This window comes from Papaver somniferum, unplaced genomic scaffold (assembly GCF_003573695.1).
Source record: "Papaver somniferum cultivar HN1 unplaced genomic scaffold, ASM357369v1 unplaced-scaffold_137, whole genome shotgun sequence".
Classification (NCBI taxonomy): Eukaryota; Viridiplantae; Streptophyta; class Magnoliopsida; order Ranunculales; family Papaveraceae; genus Papaver; species Papaver somniferum.
Genome location: NW_020622934.1, coordinates 19,506,953 through 19,532,623, shown reverse-complemented (window position 1 = coordinate 19,532,623; position 25,671 = coordinate 19,506,953). Strand labels below are relative to the sequence as shown.

Here is a 25,671-nt window from a genome sequence, read left to right as displayed (position 1 = left end):
TATAGCATGTCATATATCTCAGGTAGGATAGAATAGTGAGTTGGTGGTTGGTCTATAGCTTTTCATATATCTCGGATATCCTCAAGTATGTCAATTAGGATTCTAAACAAGAATTGAAGTCCATGGGCCTAACTAACCTCGAAGACAGGCTTGCAAGGTTAGGGTTGCCTAAGGCTTATAAATTGCAGGAAATTAAACTTTTCATGCTATGTGGGGCTAATAATCTCAACATAAGGTTCCTTCCTGAGAGAATTCAAAAACTTGATGGTTGAGGTGAGAAACTTCAGACTACATGGATGTTATGTAGTCGGACTGTAAAATGGCAGAGATACCCCCTTCTAAAATTATGGAAATTCGAAGGGAGGCAAAAAAAAGAATATTTATTCGCCTTTTCGTCAAACATTGCAAATAGGGATCAGTACCAGTAAACTGGTACAGCGGTACCCATGAACAACCATGTTGTTGTGGTGCTGAAAAACCATTTGACTCATCCAAATTCCGAATTCCAAAGTATCAATATCAATATTTGTACATTTATGGTAGTTCATGTACACCAGAGTATCAATATCCAAACTCATGAGTATGCAAACACCATGGTAGTTCATGTTTCTCCATGGTCTATCCAAATTTCATGCCACAACGCATATCCTAAACTCTTGCCAAAAGAAAGTATAAACGTGAACAAAAGTAGCCCAAAAAGGTGTGCAAAGAAACAACTTCCATGGCTCTAAATATTCGTTCTACATGTACATTCTTGTGATGTTGTAGTATACTCCCTCCGTCCCTAATTAGATGAGCTATTTGGTTTTTAGTTTTGTCCAATAATAGATGAGTTATTTCACTACTCAAGGAGGTATTTTTAAAACTATCCTTTTAATTGATTATTGTTACTATATGAAATATGTATAATTTGATAGTCATGTTTATATTCGTTGCATAGGTGTTTTAAAATGCTTTTCAACGGTATAAAGTTTATAAAAAACCGTGGTATAGTTTAAGAGATAAGTCGTTTCTAAATTTTACTAATTATTACCCATAAGGATATAATTGTAAAAAAATACTTAAATATACTTAACTTTCCTCATTGCCTTAAAATTTGTGCAAACTACAAATAGCTCATCTAATTAGGATAGAGGGAATATAAAAGAACAGACACTCGGTTTATTTGTTTAGACTTGTTATATTCACTTCTCGAGACCAATGTAGTCAATATCGGCCGATATATCGGCGAAATATCGGATATCGCTCTGAAGCGATACATAAGCAGTATATCGGCGATACGATATCATCCCGACAATATCGGCCGATATGAGCCGATACAATATTTTTACGAAAATCCGGTATGGTTAAACTTGTCGTTTTAGGTAAAGATTAAAGGTATTTTAGGTTTTTCAAAGACGGGAAGGGATAAGTCCTTGTTTAATTACAATTTTAGGTAGTAAACTTTAAAGTTGTTGAAGTTACTCTCCTGTTTCTAGTTTGAACTTGTTTAATTATCATTTTAGGTGGTGAACTTTAAAGTTATTGAAGTTATTCTTTTGTATTTTTGATAAAATTGATGGTATCTATTATATCTTAACAAAAAATGTGTGAAGAAAATGTTTGCTATAAAATTATAGTCTCTAAATTTGGAACCGATATTATACCGATATTTCAACGATAATATCCCCGATATAAAGTCGTATCAGTATATCGATCCCGGCCGAGATAAACTGGTATCCGATATTAACTACATTGCTGGAGACTCAAAACCTTTTCCAAATCCTTACTTATTCTTCTTTTTCTTGGTTCCACTTTTTTTGCCTTTTCCTTACATGGTTTAGTAAAAAAAACACAACATCAAAATCTAAAACACTCAACCATTCCAACGAATCCAACCCCACAGAAACTTTTCTTGCATGTTTTCTTGCTATACCCATCACAGCTTCGTAACATCTATATACATTCATATATTATTTGGTTTATTTCATGGACTTCTTTTTCTTGTCTTTGTTTTTGGAATCTGGGTTTTCTCTCTGCAACAACTACAAATTCTTTGACTCTATTCTGGAGTGGTAAGTCTTAAAAGGTTCAAATATGATTTGGTTTTGCTTCTTAGAGTTTTTTAATGGGACCCATTAGAGGGCAGAAGAGGAAAAGGAAAATCGGAGAGAAGAAGGTCGATAGAAGTGGTAGTGGTGGTGGTTCTTCTTCAACTTCATCAGAGAAAGATGAACAACCTAAAGATTGGTGGGATGAGTTTTCTAAAAGGATTACTGGTATGGGTTTTTCAGTTAATGTTGTTATTTTACCATTTGCTGTATGTATTCATGGGTTGTTGTTTTGATTTATGCATTTTGAATGTTGTTCTTGGTTGTTGTGTTTTAGGTATTCTATTTCTGCTCTAAAGTGATTTCACGTAAACATAGTTATACTGAGTAACCATATTAGAGTCTATTGAGTAATGGATATATTGTGATTGATATTCATGGTTATTTGTTGAACATTCGTGTTATAGTATAACTGTGACTTGTATTAGCTTGTATCCGTCGATTTATGAAAAAGAAGCCATGATAGCTTTAGGACTTCGCTCAGATTGTTGTTACCAGGAGGTTTGTGTAGGGGTGAGACATTAATGATTTTGTTGCAAGCAATGATTCATTTTGACTTCCCGCATTCCCTTGGGGTGTTCGGCTTTACAGTTTAAGCTCTCTGTATCACTTTTGAGTTGGAAAAAATACCACATTTTAGGTTAACTTGTGTTTTGTGTTGCAAGCATATCACTAAGAAACAACCGTTTTTGGTCATGTTAGCTCATAGCTGGATGAATGTCATTATTTCCTGACCACACATTTGGAGAAGTATAGGTGAGATAGATGGTGTTGTCTCTTAACACGGAATAGGAATTACAGATAATCTACAGGTAGTTACCCCACCAATAGTTCATAGTGCCAGTGTTAAGACCCACTGTAGGTTTCCTCCACGACTTGACCTCTTCATTGAAGTCTACTTCAGATCTGCAGTAGGTTTGAGACATCCAAGCTTCTGACATTCTAAAAGTACAATGGAGGACAAGGTTTCCTAGCAGTAGCTTGTGGGTAGCACAGAGGATACAGATTTAATATCTCTCACACTAAGCTTGAGAATTGGAATAAGCTATTCTAAGACATGAATAATCAACATTCTTTGGAAAGGGTTAAGAAGTTTAATTTTCATAGCTATTTTGTTCTTCCAGTGATATCAGTTTCAGCAGATGCCTTAATTTTTTTTCTATCTTTGATTTGAATTTTCTCTTAGAGACTTGTTACCAAATGTTATTCATGTTATTCCAGATAAATTTAAAAATGCTGATTTCCTAGGTTCCCACTTCTTGCTTTCCAGCATATGTAGTAAAACTAGTGCACCTTTTGACAATTTTGTACAGTTAACATGCTGGAAAATGGATTTAATTTAGGGTGTAGTTACTTATTTCAGCTTGTGCACAGAATGCTGAACTTTCTCAGGATACTAATTGGTGGCCGTACTGGATACCAACGCTGTCAATCTCCCGAGACAAATATGAACCTCTAGCCCATACTGTGGATACTACAACCTTATGCCAATTTATCGCATAACAATGTCATCTAGCAACTCTAGCCTGATTGAATGGTGACTTGGGCGATGATTGGATAAATCATCCTTACCCTTACCCTAGTCACATTAGCTTATTGAGGTTGTTCTCCTCCAGGGATCATATGACCATGATTGCCTCTGTGTGGTCATTACTCCTTTTTCTTCCTACTTGGCGTTTATTTTCACCTTCTTCCGAACTAAAATGATAAATTTTTGAATTGTGATAATGTAGTGTGGCTGAGTAAATAATAGGAGCATATCATATCACTCTTGTGGCACCATAGATTCAGTATCAGTGGTATGTACCGTTTGTGCATAATGAACATTTGAATGACCTACATTATCTTTGCTGATCCTTTGCTCAATTTCCACTATTTTACATGATGGTCCAATTTCAAAACCTAATGCAATCTAATTTTTGTCCACTGATATCTTCCTCCGGCTCGAAGACCTATCTAGATGGTAAATTGAGATTTTTTAGTTACTTCAAAAACCAATAGGTTCCACTCATCTGACATACAAGTGCATTGATGTTTCTTCAAAATATATGGAACAGTTTTCAGAATTTTCCCACTATCTAAGTGGTATCCTGGAAGCCTAATCCTAATATTAATTTGCTGTGAATCAAATTACAATTTGTGCCAAGAAAAGAGGTCTACTTAGTTGGGAATTGGTTTAACAATACTAGTAGTGCAGTATATGTCACCTCAAGTTTGAAGCATCATGTTTACTAGAGTAGAGATAGTGTTGTGGATTGTTTTAATTTAATAGTCTCTTCAGGCGAGTACAATTTTTTTTGAGGAGTTTGATTAGTTCAAGAGTGCTCAACAGTCTAAATTCCAGTATCCATGAAATCCTAAGGGGACGAAGCATCTAAAAATTGTGTATCCTTGTAGAACCTCACTGAACTGTTAGCAAGTTCTGTTTAGTGACTAATAATTTCTTCATTTCTTGAGACAGATATGTCTTCTTATTACAGAATTAATACCAAATAGCATGACACTAATTACTTGGGTTTCTCTGAATAGAGAAAAAATTATATTGAAGGCTCAGACAGTTCATACTAAGACTGGTTACTAACATTTACCCCCCTTTTGCAGGGCCTTTGTCTCGATCGAAGAGTTCGAAATTTTTTGACTCTGTTTTCAAGATCTCAATAAAAACCTTCAACTACGTTTACTCACTTGTAAAGGAGGATATGATAAAATCGTCACCATTCTCAGCTACAAATGGTAAGTCTTTGAGTTTAAACGACCAAGTAGCGGTCCCTCTAAGAAGGTTAGGCTCAGGTGAGTCATTAGTAATTATAGGTGAGACATTTGGGATAAACCAATCTAGTGTTTCACAAATAAACTCGCGTTTTATTGAGTCTATGGAAAAAAGAGGACTCCTTCACCTAAAATGGCCCTCTACAGAAGCAGAATTGGCAGAGGTAAAATCCAAGTTTGAGAAAATGCGAGGCCTTCCCAATTGTTGTGGTGCAATTGATACTACCCATATTGCAATGTGTTTTCCTACAGTGGATAGCTCAAACGATGTTTGGTATGATAACGAAAAAAATTACAGCATGATTCTACAAGCCATTGTAGACCCAGAAGTGAGGTTTAGAGACATAGTCACTGGATGGCCAGGAAGTGTAAACGAATCGTCAGCTCTCTGAAGTTCAGGCTTCTTCAGTCTTTTTGAGAAAGGGAATAGACTAAGTGGGAATAAAATACAGCTCTGCAAAGGTTCAGAATTGAGAGAATATATAATCGGGGACGTGGGTTTTCCTCTATTACCCTGGCTTGTCACACCTTATCCAGGTAAACATCTGTCAAAGTCTAAGTCGGAATTCAATAAGCGGCATTTTGCAACCAGACTGGTCGCACAGAGAGCGCTAGAGAGGCTAAAGGAAATGTGGGGGATCCTTCAAGGTACAATATGGAGGGATACAAATAGGCTGCCGCGAATAATTCTTGCTTGTTGCTTGCTTCATAACATTGTGATCGATATGGAAGACGAAGTACAAGATGAAATGCCTTTAACTCACCACCATGATCCAGGTTATAAGCAACAGATATGTGATTCTGTCGACAAGAAAGCCTCCATGTTGAGAGATAAACACTCTCTTTATCTATCCGGAAATTTACCACCTTAAATACTGAAACAAATTTGTTTCGACTCGTGCCCATGTCTGTCATTTGTGTTTTTTCATGCACGAGGAGTTCAATCTCAATTGTTAGGATATGTTTTGGTTGGAACGTCAATATTATGACTGTTTTTCTCAGCAGTAATGTCCATCGGAGAGTTTAATTCTAATTTCAATTGCGCCATTACAACACAGAATAACAGAAGGTTCGAAAAGGAACATATTTCATTGATATTTGTTCATAATCATATGCATCAAACAGATCCCAGATCTGATAATAAGAACTACATACGAACACCAAATGGAAAGTAAGTACAGATACATCTAGGATTAGATAAAACAGTAGCTTGATTACGAGATTAGGCACTGAAATTACATATATTGTAGAACGGATCCAGTAATCTAATTGCTGGTAAACTATGTAACGGCTTTGGTACCTTCATAAACAGTATGCTTAGCTAATTCACCAGGGAGCACAAGACGAACAGAAGTCTGAATCTCACGGGAAGTGACAGTAGGTTTCTTATTCTACCTAGCTAATTTTGAAGATTCATTAGCTAATTTCTCAAAGATATCATTAATAAAACTGTTCATAATACCCATAGCTTTACTTGAAATACCAATATCAGGATGAACTTGTTTCAAAACTTTGAAGATGTAGATCTTGTAAGTTTCAACTGATTTCTTCATCTTTTTCTTTCTTTTACCATCTCCAGCTCCACTTTCCTTTGTTGGTAGTTTCTTCTCTGCTCTAGGATTCTTTTCTGCTGCTACTGATTTCTTCTCCTCTGCTGGTTTCTTCTCTGCTGGCTTTTTCTCTGCTGGTTTCTTCTCTTCTGGCTTCTTCTCTGCTGGTTTCTTCTCTGCTGCTTTTGGTGCCATAGCTGGAAGTTGGATTCTTCTTGTGAGAGATTAATTGGTGAGGGTGAGAAGCTGTTCAAACTTCAGTGAATGGGGTAAGTTATGAAGATTAAGGGGAAGAAGTTTATATAGGAGGATACAAATTGATTCTATTGGTGGAAATTGATTCAGGAGGATTGATGACTTGGATTTATTTTGCACCCGTCTAGATGAACACTTCATGCGGATTGATGACTTGGATAGAGTGTGTGCAGTTTAAATTGACTTGTAACGGACGGTGTAGATGGTTCAATAATTTATTAAAAAGGGAGTCTCGTCTCGGGTAAAGAGAAAGGATAAAGTAGGAAAGCAATAATTTTCACGAGGATCGATGAGTTGGATATGCCGTGTGACGTCTATATGGGAAATGTAATGGACGGTCTGTATCCTCCAACACTCAAAAATCAAAAAGAAATCGTTATTGGGAGGAAAGGAAAAGCTCCTAGTAGGCCTATTCCTATGCACATACCAAAAAAATGATGTTTGGTATACCAGTTGGTATGGCAAACTAACTGCGCCAATATGAGGAACCCGATAAGCGGTAGACATTTTAGCGAGCGATAATCATAGTGTCGCCAACGGTTATGACTTTATCGCTGACGCTATTCTCTCTCCCGCGCGATTTAAATAATAACGTTGGCGATACTATGATTATCGACCAATAGTTATTCTGCAACGACTATTTTTCCCCTGTGATTCCTATATATACGTCCTTTTACTTCTCCCGATAATTCACACCTACTTCTACTGATATTTCACCTATATTATGAATTTTAAATTTCATAATCATCAATGTCGAGATCCAATGAAGAAAGGGATATTATTATGAATCGGTTCAGATTACAGCAAGAAAGGTATCGTATGAGGTTGCAAGAAACTGAGGAAGAGGAAGCTGAAGATAATAAACTAATCGAAATTTTGATGCTTGTATATACGGGACAAATACCAAGAGTTCCAGAGCCCAAAGAAGTATTATCAAGAAGATATACGTATCGAGGGAGGGAATTTTACCACCAAAAGCTGATGCACGATAATTTTCTTCCAAATTATGTGTACTCTGATCAAAATTTTCAAGGTCGATTTCGCATGCCTCGTCATCTGGTGAAAAATATTATTGAAGAGCTTTGTCGAGTAGAACCTCAATTCAATTATCAGTTTGATGCACTGAATATTAGAGGTCATAGTCCTGAACAATAAGTTACTTCGGCTTTAAGGATTCTAGGTTATGGCACTCCAGCGGATGCGAACGATGAGTTCCTTCGTATGGGTAAAACAACTTCTTACACTCATCTTTCGTTGTTCTGTGAAGTAATGATTAATCATTTTGGTCCAACATATTTACGAAAACCAACCGACGAATATGTTAGACAAATATTGATTGAAAATGAGGACAGGGAATTCCCAGGAATGCCAGGCAGTCTCGATTGTATGCATTAGGTATGGCAAGGATGCCCTGTATATTGGGACGGTCAATATAAAGGTCATTATGCAAAACCAACAGTTATCCTTGAAGCCGCTGCTTCTTATGATTGTTGGATATGGCACGCTTTTTTTGGTCTTCCGGGTTCACAAAATGATACTAATATTTTGCACAAGTCGACTCTGTTTGAAGATTTGAAGTATGGAATTTCTCCATCTGTCCGTTTCATGATCAACGACCATCAGTACATTCATGGCTATTATATTCCGGATGGTATTTACCCAAAATGGTCCACCTTGGTTCAATGCTACCGTCAGCCTCCTGCTGGTGCATTGGGCCGTTCATACCAGCATTTTAACGATGCCCAAATGGCACTCAGGAAGGATGTGGAATGCGCTTTTGGAATTTTGAAGAGGAAGTTCGCTACCATTTGTGGCCCATATCGTGGGTTAAGTCCTCGTGAAATGCATAAGACTATGCTCACTTGCATAATTCTTCATAACATGGTAATTCAGGCAAACCGTCGTTATTCGGATTGTATTAACTATGAAGATGACGATTTGAGGCCGAAGATTCAACTAGAAAGAGGCCGCCTTGCAAGGGATTATCGTCAAATGACTACCTACATTTAGAACCGAAATTTGTTTGACCAATTAAGAGATGATCTGAGATTGAATCTTTGGGCAGAGCATGGAAGACAATGATTTTTTTCTTTTTTTTTAGTTATTTATTTTTAATTCTTTAGGTTATTTATATTTCTTGAATCTTTTAAGTTATGTTATTTATTTTTCCTAAGTTATGTATTTGTTATTTATTATTAAATGGAATGCAAAACTTAATAAAAAAAACATTTTTGATTAATAAACTTCAACATTTCATTTCAAATTAACAACAAACCAAATTAAAACTTAAACCAAAACATTAAAACTTAAACTGCTACATTAAAACTTAAACTCATACATTAATCATCTAGAGGAACTACTACATCAAACTCATCATCAGTTCCATCATCATCATCATCATTGTGTTGGTTGTTAGTAAATCCAACTTGTTGTTCACTCTGTGCTTGAATCCTGTCAAATTCGATTTGCCATACATGTTTTTGTTGGGTGTTCATAATTGAAGTGTTAGCTTGAAGAATGTTATGCTTGTCATAGTCAAACCCAAATTTTGCTTGGGAAAGACGACTTTTCTTACTCTCCCGGTTTTGAAATTTCCCATCAACTGATCTTTGCTTCTCGATGGTCTTTTCATGTTCCATAAACTCCGCCATGTTAAATCCTCCGGAACTCCCTCCTTCTAGAGCTAATTTTTTAGCCAGTTTTGCAGTGTTCCTCCCTGGAAGTTTTCCCTTATTATTACCATCAACATAATTATTCAAAACTTTGTTGGCATTTGAGCTTGTTGTGGAATCTGGTGAAGAATTTGATGGATCTGGTGAAAATGGTAAAGAATTTTGTGTTGAGGGAAAAGAATTATATGGTGACCTTTCAGGTACTTGTTGATTATTTGACAAGTATTCTGGATTATATTTGTTCAACCCCTTCAAAATATAATAACAACTTTCATAAGCGAGTTGTTTACCATGTTTTCGTTACCAATCTGTACGAATCTCTCTTTCAAAATCAACATCAGTCCGACTACTATCCTTGCCTTTTCTCTTGGCTTGCATTATTAATGCAACATAAGCGGCCACTTCCCGGTTGATTACAATGAAGTGTTCACGACCATTGATGTTCATGGTTTGTTCTTCATATTTCTTAAATATGTTATCCCACATGGTGTTACCATGTTGTTGTGCACCATCGATACAATCTTGGGTAAAAAAACACATAATTTCGACAAATACATTCACCTTTTATCATGGTGTATTTTGCACCACGGACGCGGTTTTTTTTTAACCTTTGCCTTGACTTTGAGATTGTGAATCCATTTTACAAGAAAATATAGATAGTTTTATATTTGAAAAATATTGAGAAATTGAGAAATTCTATAGAGATTTAGAAATTCTAGTGTGAGTTAAAATGAGTTTGAAATTAGGTATTTTTAAAGGGGGAAAATTGTATCCGTTAGATGAGGAACTGATAAGCGTTAATCATACCATCCAACGACAGCTTGACTAACGCTAGCGATTGTTTGACCAGCGAGCGCAGAAAATACCATCGAGTGATGGAATCTCTATCGCTCGATGGAAACTCTGTCGTGTACGCCTATATGCCAGGACTGGCATATAGACATATGAGTTTGGCAGTTTGGCGTACCCATAGTGGGTGCATATATGTCAAATATCATGTTTTGGCATGTGCATAGGAATAGGCCGTAGGCGTGAAGATGGGCTAGAGCTCCTAGTAGGCGTTTCAAAAGAAAATCTAAAGTGAAAACTACGGTCACACCCATTTTTTAGATTTTTTACACTGTCAAACCCACCGTCCCAAAAGTTCACGAGCGCACCCGTTTCTTCGTGAAAAAATTATTAGCAAACCCATTTTTTAAAAAATTGTGTTTTCTTCGTGAAAGGTTATTCTTCTTTCTTCTTCTTTTTCCATGTTCTTAATCTTTTGGTGATTTGTGTGAGATGAGTTTAAGAATTGGGTAAATACAATTTGTTGATAAGTTGTATAAACAATGAAGGAGATGATGTTATTATGAATCATGAAGGAGAAAATTAGGAGTCGAAGTGATAATCAGGGAGAAACAATTTTTGATGATAAATTTGTAGCGGTTTGGAGGTTATTAGAGGATAAATTGAAGGGTTCTTGATGAATTTTTGAATCTGAGAGTAGAATAGAGATTAGAGATCGAGTTTTTGTTGCTGCTGTAGGTGACTTGTGAGTTAGGGTTTGAGACTGTTTCTGAAATAGAAGAAGAAATTGATGATGGTTACCTGGAATTAGAAGTTGAAGATGGTGATGATGCTGTCGAGATAAGGAGAAGAACAAAAGAAGATATTTTGAAACCGAGATAGGAATTAGGTCGAATATGGATAGAGATGGGGCTAAGATAGGAGGGTTGATTTTTTGGTTGGGGTCTGGTGATGAAATTGGAGGAAGCCGAGATGAATCGGTGGTAGTATTGAGTCTGTAGAAGACGAGAAGGAAGTGCTTATGGTCTGTGTGATTTTGGACGTAAAGAATATTACAGAAAAGTTGTGTTTTCATGGTGGTAATTGAAATAGAAATGATTGCAGTTGAGGGAACAATGATATGATGGATCTGATAGGTGCTGGTGGTAGTTGATGCTGATACTTAGAGTAATTGTAGAGATAGGTTCAACTATGGTGAAGATTTAGGTTGTGTATGAAGCTGAAATGGGTTGGAACATGATGAGTTGAGGTTATTTAAGAGGGGATTTAAATGTATGTTAGGGCAGGTGGAATTGTGGTTTTAGTAAGATGGTGATGGTGGTTATGGTCAAGAGGATGGCTGTATGAAGCTAAGAAGTGAAAATGGGTGTGCAAGTGAATAAGAATGGTAATGGACTGAAAGGTTATTGACATGGTTTTGAAGCTGCAGGACACAATGTCTTGATACTGAAATGAATGGGTTGTGTGTTTGAGCTAATGGTGTTGTTGTAGATGTTGCAATGAGTAGTCTATGTTAGATTATGAGTTGTAGGTGGTGCTGAAAAAGATGAGCTGGAGATGTTAGATTTGGTTGCTGCTACAGAAGGAAATGGAGTTGTGAATAGTGATTCAATTTTTAAAATGTTTGCATAACCTGTTATGCATCTACAAAAGTTGTTTCATAACTTGTTATGCAGTCCAGAAAATGGTTGCATAACACGTTATGCAATCCAGAAAATGGTTGCATAACACGTTATGCAGTAACATTTTTGTTAGTATTGAGACCTACGGAAATTTTTTTTTTGCATAACTTGTCATGCACCTACAATAATATCTGGTTATGCAGTCTAGAAAATGGATGCATAAAGCATTATGCAACCATATTTTTGTAAGCACTGAATTAACAAAAATTGATGCATAATCTTTTATGCATCCAGGGAAATGGATGCATAACATGTTATACATAAATTAATAGATGCATGAACCAAAATATTGTTGCATAATGTTTTATGCATCTATTGTTGTGTCTGCATAATGTGTTATGCATCGTTTTTAGTGGCTGCATATTGGTTATGTTCCAAATTTTCGAAAATTTTGCTTAAAAGAACAATCGCCTCCGACTTTTTCGCAAAAAACTTAAATTTGGTATTGTTGTTTGTACTTGTGTAGCTCTCTTAAAAATATTTCCAGCGATATAAAATTTGTAAAATTCCAAGACACGGTTTTTTAGATATGTTATATCCAAGTTGCGTTGCCAATTATACCCCTGAAAAATTAGGATGCATAACCCGTTATGCAGACGTTTTTCAAAATTTCATATAATTATGGGTGTCACGGAAACTAAAAATAATCTTGGCCATAAGAATATTATTTCTTTGGGCTTGTGCCTAATTTCCCCAAATCTAAAACAGTGCTTCTCTACATACCGAGAAATAAAACCAGGTAAAAACCGCCTCTCGCGGTGTTTTTTTATTTTTTTATTTTTTATATGTGGGTCCTAGTGGACACAGCCCCTCGGGAGACGTGCAGGGAGTGGTTTGTATGTGGCGGTTTTTCAGTTTAGTTTTTCCTCTCGGTCTGTAAAGACTTTTTGAATCTAAAAACGATGCCTACTGGCCAATTGTCGATATAGTTTTTCTCTTTTTTTTTTCCTTTTTTGTTTTTCTGTGCCAAAAATAAAAAAAAGTAATTATTAACCTCAGACACTTTCATTGTCCAACATTAAATGACTCTCAATGGTATTAGGTGGTTGCTCGAACTAAACTCAAGTGATACCAAATTATTTCCTGAATTTAGTTAGTTTATCAACAGGTTTAATGTAAACCTGAGGAACAAGATTACATCCCCGTTGGGATATTGTTTTACCTATCAATGGCATCTGGTAGAATGATTTCATTCTCCCAAGAAATGACTGGTGAAGATTTGTTGATGTATTCGGTCCCTTTTATGTTAGTTTCAAGAACAATATGTGCAGTTTGTAAATCAATACCCCGGGTGACTGCATCGAAGAACGCCAAACACTCTGCATGTTTAGAGTTATTTATTCCTGCTGTTGATGGTGGTTATTATCTTAAGGTTAAAGTCATAAAACCTTGCATCTGATGTGACGTCACTCTGTAAGGAAACAAAGCCATGAGTGCTAACCTCTCCGCTGGCATATTTATTGAGCCGTTCAATATATCGACATGAAATTTATCCATACTTGAGAATGTAGCAACCATCCCAGATGTTCTGTAAATTTCGGCACCTTGCCTATATTCACTTAATATAAGTTCCTTTGAATGCCTTCTATACTATGTTCCCTTGCTGAACCCTTAATGTTGATATGGCATGATGATTTGTGTTCATCCGCAGCATAGTAGCACGAATTTCCAAATATCAAGGATAAGGTCTTTGCATAAGGTATTCAATCAGAAAAGCATGCTTCTCTCTGGAAATGAATTAAAAGAACTCTGTGTCAACATATAGAATTCAATCAATTGCCCTGACTAACTTGTAGAAGTTATGGTTTCGCGCCTCGCGCAGTATATTGCTTGACGAAAGTAAGCCTAAGCAAACTAGGAAATTAATCCTCCATGGATTAGTAGGTGCAAAACCCTGCCCAGAATCAGAAAAAACAGGGAGCCGCGGCAGCAAAGGGAGGCGTGGCTATGCCTTAGGCCAGCTGGCGCCACTTTCCATTGGCCACGCCCCCTCCTAAATCGGCCCTATTTCCTTCGACCAATCAGGTCGCTTTAAACTCGCAACGCGCACATAAGTTGTGGCTGGGCCCATACTTTCCGACCCCACTTTCCATCGACCAATCAGGTCGCTCTAAAGCTACCACACTCTCGCCAGAAGTGTAGCCACGCCCATGCTTGGCCGACCCTCTTTTAATCGACCAATCAGGTCGCTCTAAAGCCGCCACACTCTCACCAGAAGTGTATCCTCTCCTTATGTTTGACCGACCCTCTTTTTCTTGGCTAATAAAGTCGCTCTAAACTTTCCACCATACATAAAAGGCCAAACGCACCCTGCCGCGCCACAATACTAACTGACAAGCCAAACGCACCCTGCCACAACAACATATTGATCGGCATGCCAACATGCCACTCTGCCGCGATAACATTCCAACATGCCACTTCGTGGGAACCTGCCATAAATAACACCCTATGTGCTAACTTACCTCATGTTCGTGGCCAACGCCATGAAAAGCTTAAGATTAGGGATTTTTGGTCAAAAGCACGCCTATGCATTAACCAAAGCCCTAATTTCCATTCGTGGCACATATTATGCCACTTCGACCCCGCAACATGCCACGAGCCATGTGGGACCCAGGAAGTCCTAGTGTTGGCGCCACATCATAGACACCCACGACAATCCCTACTTTTGTGGCTGTTTCCACAGTATGGCCTTGTCATAGTTCCTTTGGCATAGCCATGGCACAGTTTTCACAAAAGTATCGCCATGTTGTATGCCACACGCACTAATTAGGGTTTCGACATGCCAAACCCTAATTTGGGCAAAGTTTCTACGCCAAACAAAGCCAAATAACGTTTCCCAGAGCAGTGATATTGATGTGGCAACAAGGCTAATGTTTCCACATGCGGGTCCAACACCACGGCGCCAAACCCTAGATTGGCCATGCTATAGGTGTGGCCATGCCACAACGCCACTGGCATGCCGCTATGCCACGGCTACACCATTGGCATGCCGCTATGCTATGGCTACGCCACTATGCCAATGGCGCCACTCTGCTATACAACAAGATGCTTCCATAATCAATGGCCATCCTTCCTCATGAGATGCAATCTCGGCCATCCAAGTTCGCCACCGACTGACAGACTTGTGGAAAGTTTCAGGCGACCAGCTACCTAAATATAGTGGCCATGGCCATGCCAGGCGCCACTTGCACCACCGTGCCACTGTCATGCACGAGACATGCCAGCCATGCCACATTGCCACTGGTGAATACCAAAATGCCACCGCACCATCACCAGGCACCAACACAAGATAGCCATAATCAACGACTACCCTCCTTCATGAGATGCGATCTCAGCCATCGAAGTTCGCCACCGAACTGACAAACCTGTGGCAAGTTTTAGGCGACCATCCAAAACGAGCCTAATAGCGTTACATGCTATTTTCCTGCGGTAAGTCCCTTGACTTTGACTTCCCGCACGTAGCGAAGTGCTACATGTTTTCCACGAAAATACTCGAGAAATCAAACACACCACAAACTGGGGGATGCTCATCATGGTATTGGTCTAGCGGTTTACAGTGTGCGGCGTGCAATGCGCCCTTTACAAGAAAGTGTCATGATGTGGTACAATTAGTGGTGGTAAAAAGTAACGATGTAAACGAATTCATTTCCTTCATCATGGAAGCATAATGTCTGACGGTTACACGAATTCACTTTCATCATCATGGAAGCATAACGTCTGACGGTTACACGTTACTATTTTCTTACACTACTCAATCGTTTCACTTCTTATGAGACCAGGGTACATTTCAATATGACTTGTATAAATAGGCTTCACCTATTTTCACCAAACGACAAGTTTGGGTCGGCAACAACACAATATCTAGAAATCACCTGGTAGCTTTCCGTTCTGCTAGCCAGTTCTACTTTCAGATACAAGTCATAGACAACCATACCTTCAGAATCAACTATTCTGATCTCAACACTCTCTTCGCTTCCCTCCCTAAAACCAACCCTTCTTCTTCACTTTGTGACCGAAGTAAGCCTGGAACGACCATTTCTTGGTTTAGGCCAGGATTGTACAGATTGATCTCTCGAATCAAAAGTACTCCCGTGCATTGCATTGTTTAGGGTTTAGATTCTTTTCTCATCCACATACCCAAAATTACCAAAATCAGCTGAAACAGTTTTCACCCACAAACAATTGGCAACCACAGTGGGAGGTTAACCTCTCGGTTGCAATACCAATTTCCGATTTCACTTTTTCAATCCCGATCTCAAGATAGTAGAACTCAGGTCCGGATCAGCAACAAACCCTGAAAACACTAGCGCTGAGATTACTCTTGGTATTAACGTTTCTTCTAGTGGCATTAATACGCCACCTATCAACACCAGCGGCATGGAGAACGCTCATTCAGGTTTTACACCTTCGGTCACTAGAGCTAGAGCCGCTGCTGCGGAAAATGTTCCTTCAGGAATTACACCTCCAGTCACCAGAGCCAGGGCCGCTACTGCCCCCCTCGACGTTTCGTCAAACGTGACATCTCCAAACGTCACCAGATCCGCTGCTACTCCACCATCAGTACGAGAGACTGGGGGATCCAGAGTGAGACAACCTCATATTACCATTGATGATTTGATGGAAAGACAAGAAGTTCTTGATAGGGCTCAGACGGAAATGGCTTCGACTCAGAAAGAGGTGCTTCTTTTTCTCAAGACACTAACGGAGCGACTACCACTGGAACCACGCCAACCAGAGCCAATGAGGAACACCTTCAATACTCCTGGCACCGATGCCTCAGCAAGGCGCACCTTTGTAGATGAAGAGATTCGTTCAGGGGCTCCGACGGAGAGGAATCAACTATCCAATTTTGTCACACGAGAAGATTTGGAAAAACTTCTTCGAAACCGAGACAAAAGTGATTCTGCAGACATGCATCAACATCAACCCCGTATCCTCCTGAAATACAAAGAATTCCTCTTCCTAGAGGGTACTCTTCTCCTCAATTCTCCTTGTGTGACGGTACCGGTAATGCGCGTGAACATGTCTCTCGATTTTTGGAATCCTTGGGCGAGCACAAATACAACCATGTTCTCTGTTTGAGGAAGTTTTCGAAGTCACTTACCGGAAGAGCATAAACCTGGTACAACATCATTGCACCAAACAGCATACGCAACTGGGGTGACATGGTTACGGATTTATACAAGAAGTACTTCTTCGTGTTTGAGAAAATTACCTTCTCAGATTTAGGGAGGATGTTCCAACGAAACAATGAACATCCAAATGATTATGTCAAAAGATTCAGGATTCAAGCGCTGGACTGTCACGACCCAAATGTGACCGAACAACAATTAGTAGATTGTTGCATCAATGGTATGGTTCCCATCTACCGTGCCTTACTGAAGAATCTACGAATTCAGACGTTCTCTGAACTCCATGAGGCTGCTAAACGGTCGGCCACAACAGCACCGACATTGTTGGAAAGAACCAGGCCATCCAAGGTTGAAGACGCACGCGAATCTCGAGGAAATATACGCCTTATCAACAAGCAATATAACACTGGCCCCTCTGTGAGCATGGTAATTGAAAGAGGAAAAAGGAAGGCTCTGACGGCAGAACAACAATCCAAGTGTACAATGCCAGCACATCAGGCGGCTCCACCAAAAAATACCACAACTAAGGTTCTTGCGCAGCATTAAGAATCCGGGGAAAAGGCCATGGGTTTCCCGTTCCCAATCGAAGAGGTAATTGAACTCTTGGAAGCATGGATCGAAGATGATGCCATCAGGATACCTCCTATCAGGCGCCCACCAACTGAATAGGAAATGGAAAATCCTAAGTATAGCCACTACCACAGATTTGTCCATCACCCGACCAGTGACTGCAATAAGTTAAAGCGTATCTTCAAAGAAAATGTGGAGGCAGGGGAACTTCAACTGGGCAATGAGGGAGTTCACAGAGATCCTCTTCCAGTCAGGAGTTGCATGCTCTCTGGGGACTCTGTTCATAAAACCATGCAATCCATCATGGAGCGTGTATGCGAGGTTCTCTATTTCTCCAAGGCGCAGCGTCAAGATATATTTGCATCCCTCAATCGAGTTGTGTCGGGCAAACGAATTTTTCCTACTGAAGAAACCACGCTAGAACCCCAAACTCTCTCGGGAAGCGGTGCTGGAAAATACAATTGGAGACTGCTGACCACGGTTTATCTGAGGGACGCCGAGCTTGATAACACATTGATCGACGCAGCCTATTACTTCAACATCGTTACCATCAAAACTCTGAGAGCTGCGGGAATTTCAAAGCAGGAGGTTACCCACTCCCCAATGGTGGTCAAAAACTTGGAAGGAGAAGCAATAGACGCATATGGCTACATCAACATTGAAATTAAGGTAAGAGACGTTCTAACACATGGCAAATTCCACATTGTCAAAGAAATCACAAATTACGACATGATTCTGGGGCGCTCATGGGTGCATGGCAACAAAGCGAAATTGGGAGTATCCCCTCTGCCGATGTTGATACCCGAAAGAATTTCCAACAAGCCGTCCAACTTTGAAGATTACATGTTTCTATATCAACAACTTACCAATGTAACTCAATTACCTGGAGAAAGACTGTCGACATTCATCTGCAGATTACGAACACAAGTAAGTCTGGTTAAACAACCCTTTTTGTACCCCGTCACTTCTCCTCTCGGCCAGGCATGGAGACTCGGTCTAGTTATCAACCCAGGCGTCATTAAGATATGTGAATGGGACGCTGGGCCTTTCAAGTGCTTTGTCAAAAATTTGGAATCTGCCGCAGTCAAAGATGACGAGCTCAAAAATCAAGTGGTTACACAATGCCCAAACCCGTTTCAAATTGGAGATATTGTAGTCAAGGCGACCTCGTTTCAAGTTGGAAATATAAAAGTGAAGATGGCCACTCAACCCGATTATCCTAAAGAAAAGGAAGACGAGCCATATCTGGTGGAAGATGTTATCTTGGGTGGTTGCTGCAAACTCATCAATGCCGACATGTTGGAAGGTGTGATGATTCACTCGCGATGGCTCAAACCCTTCAATACCTAAAACGCTGTGCTACCTTCTCCTCCAGCGTTCTCCTTTCAGTGTTTCCTTTAGCAATTTCCCCTTTCATGCAATGTTTGTAACTTCTCTAAAAATGATTGCACCGCTTGCATTCATGATTAGAGTTCTCAATTTCAATTAAAGAACATCTTTCCTTAAAAAAAAAAAAGTTTTCCTGAACCATCTTAAAGGAAAAATACCAAGTGAACCCAAACTCTCACAGAATCATTACCCGTCGATTGAAAACCAGAGAAATCAAACCCCCACAAAAATATCTTATTCAAAAAAAAATACTGAAGAAAAGAATAATGCAAGAAAGAATATCATCAAGTAACGGCGCAGACAATTTCCTTCAAGAATCTCTAGCCACTGCTTCACCTGATGGTTTTTCTCTATTTCTCTCATGACGTGTTATCCAGTTTGTGGCATCTCACACTTCTACGCACCCAGGCGGCATGCCACATAAGCCCTGGATAATTTGCAAGGGAAAATCCAATAAAAGGTTGGTCAAATCCTTAATTGTTGCTACTGTTTTCCCACGTTTTGAGTTAGTGTTGCCAGCGACATGCGAGGTGTTGCTATGAAAGTGGCTAAACGAGAAGAACATAACACGCCTATTAGCTCTCTTTCCGCTGGATTGTTATGGGGATGAAAGAACTGGTTCTTCGCAAAAAGGGTTTTAGGGTTCTTCCGGGAGATTTTATTCGTTCAATCAAAAATATGAAATTATCAAAGCAGGAATGTTACTCGGTGAGACATGGCTTCAGTCGCACAAAACAAAAGAAAAAAAAACATCTACAAGCTACGAAAAGATGGATGAAATCGCAAAATGGTAAACCCAGTTTTCAATGACAAAACACCTTGGCCAATGACGCCCCCATCAGAGCTTTTTCAAGCGCTTTCCCCAACACCTTCTCCGAAAGCAAACATTCCATCAAGAAGCTATCTCAGCAGCAGCTTCAACATCCCATTCAGAAGTCGTTTCAGCTTCAACATTCTATCCAGAAGCCGTTTCAGCAGCAGCTTCAACATCCCATCCAGAATCTGTTACGGCAGCAGTTCCAGCATATGTCCCCACATCTTCTCCAACGACCCCAACATATGCTTCCACCGTTTCACCATCTTCCTCGACAGCATCCTCAGCGGTCGCTTCGATTTCCTCAACAGCAGTTTCAACATCCACTTCAGAAGTTGCTTCAGTCTCGCAAACCACAGCCTCTTTAGAATACTCCGGTTCATCCACTTCAGAATCGAGGATTACGATACCTTTGTGGACACGGTAATTAAACCGACTCTCTTCTGTAAGTTTCTTAGACTCAGTCCTTCGCCGTTTCAATAGAGATACCAATCGTTCAGCCCTAGCACTGGGTTGTGGAGAAGCTTCATCACTTTGATATTTCCCGACTTGCTGGGATGCTTCATCATGTCTCCACTTCTCCTCCATGTCAATCAAAGCCATGAAAGCCTGGGAACGCACCCGCACGATGCGTAGATGGGTGAGAGACATGCCTTGTATAATCCGGCCGGCTGCACGGAACAAAGGGTTGACTTGGTTTAATATCTCCTCATGTGAATAAAACCTGGGTTCGTCGACTTCAAAAATCTTCTCCGAAGAGTCAGAGGTATGATCATCACCGGAAGATCCCATTGTGCACTATAAAAAAAATAAAAAATTATTTTCTACATTATGTCTGCATCGACAATCTACATGATGAAGAACACAAAATGGAGAACTATAAGAAAATACACGAGACAATACCTGTGAAGAGGGGTGGGTGCGATTCTATGATGATCTATACGAAAGAAAAAATAATTGGCTCACCTGGACTGCTGATGGAAAGAGGCTTGCCACTACAGAGATAAAGTCAATGATACGAAAATAAAAGGGCGGACAACGCCTTTTACATACTTTGTATTTTGAAGTTTGAGTAGAAGAAGGTTTCTTCTTTCGGGTTATGCACGGAAGAAGGAAAGCGGACCCGCAATGACCGGCCAGGCACTCTCCCTGACATTCCGTGACCTAACCAAAAGAACGCCTTCTTCACCGCTTAAAGCAGCACAATCTCCTCGCGCTCCACCAGACAAGCAGCGGCATCTCCGCCTGCTCCACAGTCTAGCAAGCAATGCCATGACTCCAGCACCCCGTGATCAAAGCCGCACTATCTCTGCCCATTCTTCAAAAACACCAGCTCCATCTTCACTGTTTGATAGCCAAAGTTCAAAGTGATGTTTCCACCATTCCACGGACACAGCCAAAGTGGCGCCATCTTAGCCGTCCAAAGCAGCACCGTCTCCACTAGCCAAAGCGGCGCCATCTTCACTAGCCGAAGCAGCGCCATCTCTGCCGTTCAAAGCAGCGTCATCTCCGCACGCTCTTTGACCTAACTAGCCAACGCCTGTTCCGCGGACCAAATCGTAGTGCCATCCCTGCTAGCCAAAGTTTCACCGCGACGCCAATACCCTATGGTCGAGTCAGAATTACGCAGAGCCGCCAACACAGGGGTCACGGATTCCTCATGCCTTCTGCTAAAGATTAGTTGAATTTACTAGGAAATCTCTTCACGTCTTGCCCTTTCGATTTTACTCTTGTCTGTCACCATCTCATGCTTACCCCGTAACAATGCCACTGCTACCTGTTAAGCAGGGGACTTAATGTTGATGGTGGTTTTTAGCTTAGGGTTAAAATTGTAAAACCTTGCATCTGATGTGACGTCACTCTGTAAGAAAACAAAGCCGTGAGTGCTAACCTCTCCGCTGGCATATTTATTGAGCCGTCCAATATATCTACCTGAAATTTATCCATACTGGCGAATGTACCAACCATCCCAGATGTTCTGTAAATTTCGGCGCCTTACCTATATTCACTTAATATAAGTTCCTTTGAATGCCTTCTATGTTATGTTCCCCGGCTGAACCCTTAATGTTGATATGGTATGACGATTTGTGTTCACTCGCAGCAGAGCACCATGAATTTCCAAATATCAAGGATAAGGTATTTGCATATGGTATGCAATCAGAAAAGCATGCTTCTCTCTGGCAATAAACTTAAAAGAACTTTGTATCAACACATAGAATTCAACCAATTGCCCTGACTAACTTGCAGAAGTTAGGGTTTCGCGCCTCGCACAATATATCATGCCTTGCTTAACGAAAGTAAGCCTAGGAAAACTAGGAAATTAATCCGCCATGGATTAGTAGGTGCAAAACCCTGCCCAGAATCAGAAAAAACAGGGAGCCGCAACAGCAAAGGAAGGAGTGGCCTTGCCTTAGGCCAGCTGGCGCCACTTTCCATTGGCCACGCCCCGTCCTAAACCGGCCCTATTTCCTTCGACCAATCAGGTCGCTTTAAACTCGCCACGCGCACATAAGTTGTGGATGGGCCCATACTTGCCGGCCCCACTTCCCATCGACCAATCAGGTCGCTTTAAAGCTTCCACACTCTCGCTAGAAGTGTTGCCACGCCCATGCTTGGCCGACCCTCTTTTAATCGACCAATCAGGTCGCTCTAAATCCGCCACACTCTCACCAGAAGTGTAGTTGCGCCTTATGTTTGGCAAGCCAAACACACCTTGCCACAAAAACATATTGATCGGCATGCCAACATGCCACTCTATCGCGGTAACATGCCAACATGCCACTCTGCCGCGGTAACATTCCAACATGCCACTTCGTGGCAACCTGCCATAAATAGCGCCCTATGTGCTAACTTACCTCTTGTTCGTGGCCAACGCCATGAAAAGCTTAAGATTAGGGTTTTTTGGTCAAAAGCACGCATATGCATTAACCAAATCCCTAATTTCCAACCGTGGCACAAATTATGCCACTTCGACCCCGCAACATGCCACGAGCCATGTGGGATCCAAGAATCCCTAGAGTTGGTGCCACATCATAGCCACCCACGGCAATCCCTGCTCCTGTGGCCGTTTCCACACTCTCGCCTTTCCATAGTTCCTTTGGCATATCCATGGCGCCATTTGCACAAAAGTATCGTCATGCCGCATGCCACATGCACTAATTAGGGTTTTGACATGCCAAACCCTAATTTGGGCAAAGTTGCTACGCCAACCAAAGCCAAATAACGTTTCCCAGAGCAGTGGGATTGATGTGGCAACAGGGCCAATGTTGCCACATGTGGGTACAACACCACGGCGCCAAACCCAAGCCTTGGACATGCTACAGGCGTGGCCATGCCACAACGCCACTGGCATGCCGCTATGCCACGGCTACTAGCATGCCGCTATGGCACGACCACTAGCATGCCTCTATGCCTCGCCTACGAGCATGCGCTATGCCACGGCTACTAGCATGCTTCTATGCCACGGCTACACCATTGGCATACCGCTGTGCCATGGATACGCCACTGGCGTGCCACTAGCATGCACTATGACAATGGCGCCACTACGCTATACAACAAGATGAGGCCATAATCAATGGCCATCCTTTCTCATGAGATGCAATCTCGTCCATCCAAGTTCGCCACCGAACTGACAGACTTGTGGTAAGTTTCAGGCGACCAGCTGCCTAAATCTAGTGTCCATGGCTACGCCAGGCGCCACTTGCACCACCGTGCCACTGGCATGCATGAGACATGCCACATTTCCACTGGCGTATGCCAAAACACCACCGCAACATCATCAGGCACCAACACAAGATAGACATAATTAACGACTACCCTCCTTCATGAGATGCGATCTCAGCCATCGAAGTTCGCCACCGAACTGAAAAACCTGTGACAAGTTTTAGGCGACCAGCCAAAACGAGCCTAATAGCGTTTCATGCTATTTTCCTGCAATAAGTCACTTGACTTTGAATTTCCGCACATAGCGAAGTTCTACATGTTTTCCACGAAAACACTCGAGACATCAAACACGTCACAAACTGGGGGATGCTCATCAGGGTATTGGTCTGGCGGTTTACAGTGTGCGGCGTGCAATGCGCCCGTTACAAGAAAGTGTCATGAAGTGGGACAATTGTGGTGGTAAAATGTAACGGTGTAAACGAATTCATTTCCTTCATCATGAAAGCATAATGTCTGACGGTTACATGAATTCACTTCCTTCATCATGGAAGCATAACGTCTGACGGTTACACGTTATTATTTTCTTCCACTACTCAATCATTTCACTTCTTATGAGACCAGGGTACCTTTCAATATGACTTGTATAAATATGCTTCACCTATTTTCACCAAACGACAAGTTTGGGTCGGCAACAACACAATATCTAGAAATCACCTGGTAGCTTTCCATTCTGCTAGCCAGTTCTATTTTCAGATACAAGTCATAGACAACCATACCTTCATAATCAACTATTCTGGTTTCAACACTCTCTTCGCTTCCCTCTTTAAGACCAACCCTTCTTCTTCACTTTGTGACCGAAGTAAGCCTGGAACGACCATTTCTTGGTTTAGGCCAGGATTGTACAGATTGATCTCTCGAATCAAAACTCCTGTGCAGTGCATTGTTTAGGATTTAGATTCGTTTCTCATCCACACACCCAAAATTACCAAAATCAGCAGAAACAGTTTTCACCCACAAACACCTGCATAGTATTTTGATTGACACCCCCACCAATTTCCTGCAAAATCACGCAAAATAAGTCCAATTCCTGTTAGACGCGTATTAACATCAAATGATGTATCACAATAAATTGTAAAGCATGGATGTGCAAGTGGTTTCCACTTTGGTATATTGGACCTAAGCATATGCTCATTACTGCAGCTAAATATATGTTTGGAGTTAAGTTTATCAATATAACCCAAAAAACTCAGAGCTTTTCTATCATTAATCATTGGACCATCCTTCTTATGTTGGAATTACACTTTATATCTCTTATTCCAGATAGTCCATGAGACTATCATGGCAGTGTTTAACCAAATAGCTTGAATAGTCTGTCGTTGTACATGTATCATCTAGCTTTCGGACACGACTAAAATATCATTCCTATCCCATGTTAAAATACTTGCACCTCCAGGGATTTTCATTTATACAGTGATAGACACATTTTTGTGACCGAATTGTCCTCAATTTTCAGTATTGTTGGTACTCGATTTTCTACTTATTATGGTGTTTTATGTGTTTGTAGGTATTTTTGGAAAATAAACATTTTTGGAAAATTCGGCTCGAAAAGTTGGTATAGGCACCCGGAGGACATATGTTATTCGGACTCTCAGTTTTGGATAAGGGGCACCTAACTGATAAGGGGCACCTCAGGGAGCCAACTGCTAATCGCACCACATTACTGGTTAAGGGGGCTCCATCTTCTTCCTTGATTTGAAAAGAAAAACTGGCGGGAAATTTGGTTTCAACGGTAAAGGAATTATTATCTTTAAGATAAGAATATCTTCTTGCCTTACAAACATGAAGTTTTGAAGAAAAATGAAGTTATCTTGTATTAAACAAGAAAGATATCCTTAGAAGATTTTATCTTGGATTTTATTCTGCGAATTAAAGAAGATATGGGTTTAGTAAAGACATATATAGAATAAAGAGAAGGAAAAATTCCTAAAGATATTTTTAATTAAAAAGAAGAAGATTATGGAGTTATGGAAGAATATATTTGAGTGATGTCTATTTGTGTGTATAAATAGAGAGCCAGAGAGCACATTTGGGAGGAGTTTTGGGAGAGAAAAGAAAATCACTGCTTTAATAATTTTCTCACATTTTTATCATTTGTAAACCACTTTTTGATCCATGAATAAACATTTTAAGTGTGTTTTCGACGTGATGAGCTAATCCCCAACACTGGGACGACGGAGGAAGACGAGTGTCATACATGGGTAAAATTATTTAATTCTTTTTAAGACTTTTGCATTAA

General features: G+C 40.3%; 2 pseudogenes; one reads left to right on the top strand and one right to left on the bottom strand.

The window, feature by feature from the left end:
* The first annotated feature begins 2,107 nt into the window (after positions 1-2,107).
* LOC113334506 lies at positions 2,108-5,731 on the top strand (annotated as a pseudogene).
* A 324-nt stretch (positions 5,732-6,055) lies between these two features.
* Positions 6,056-6,670, bottom strand: LOC113334493 (annotated as a pseudogene).
* Positions 6,671-25,671: the final 19,001 nt, after the last annotated feature.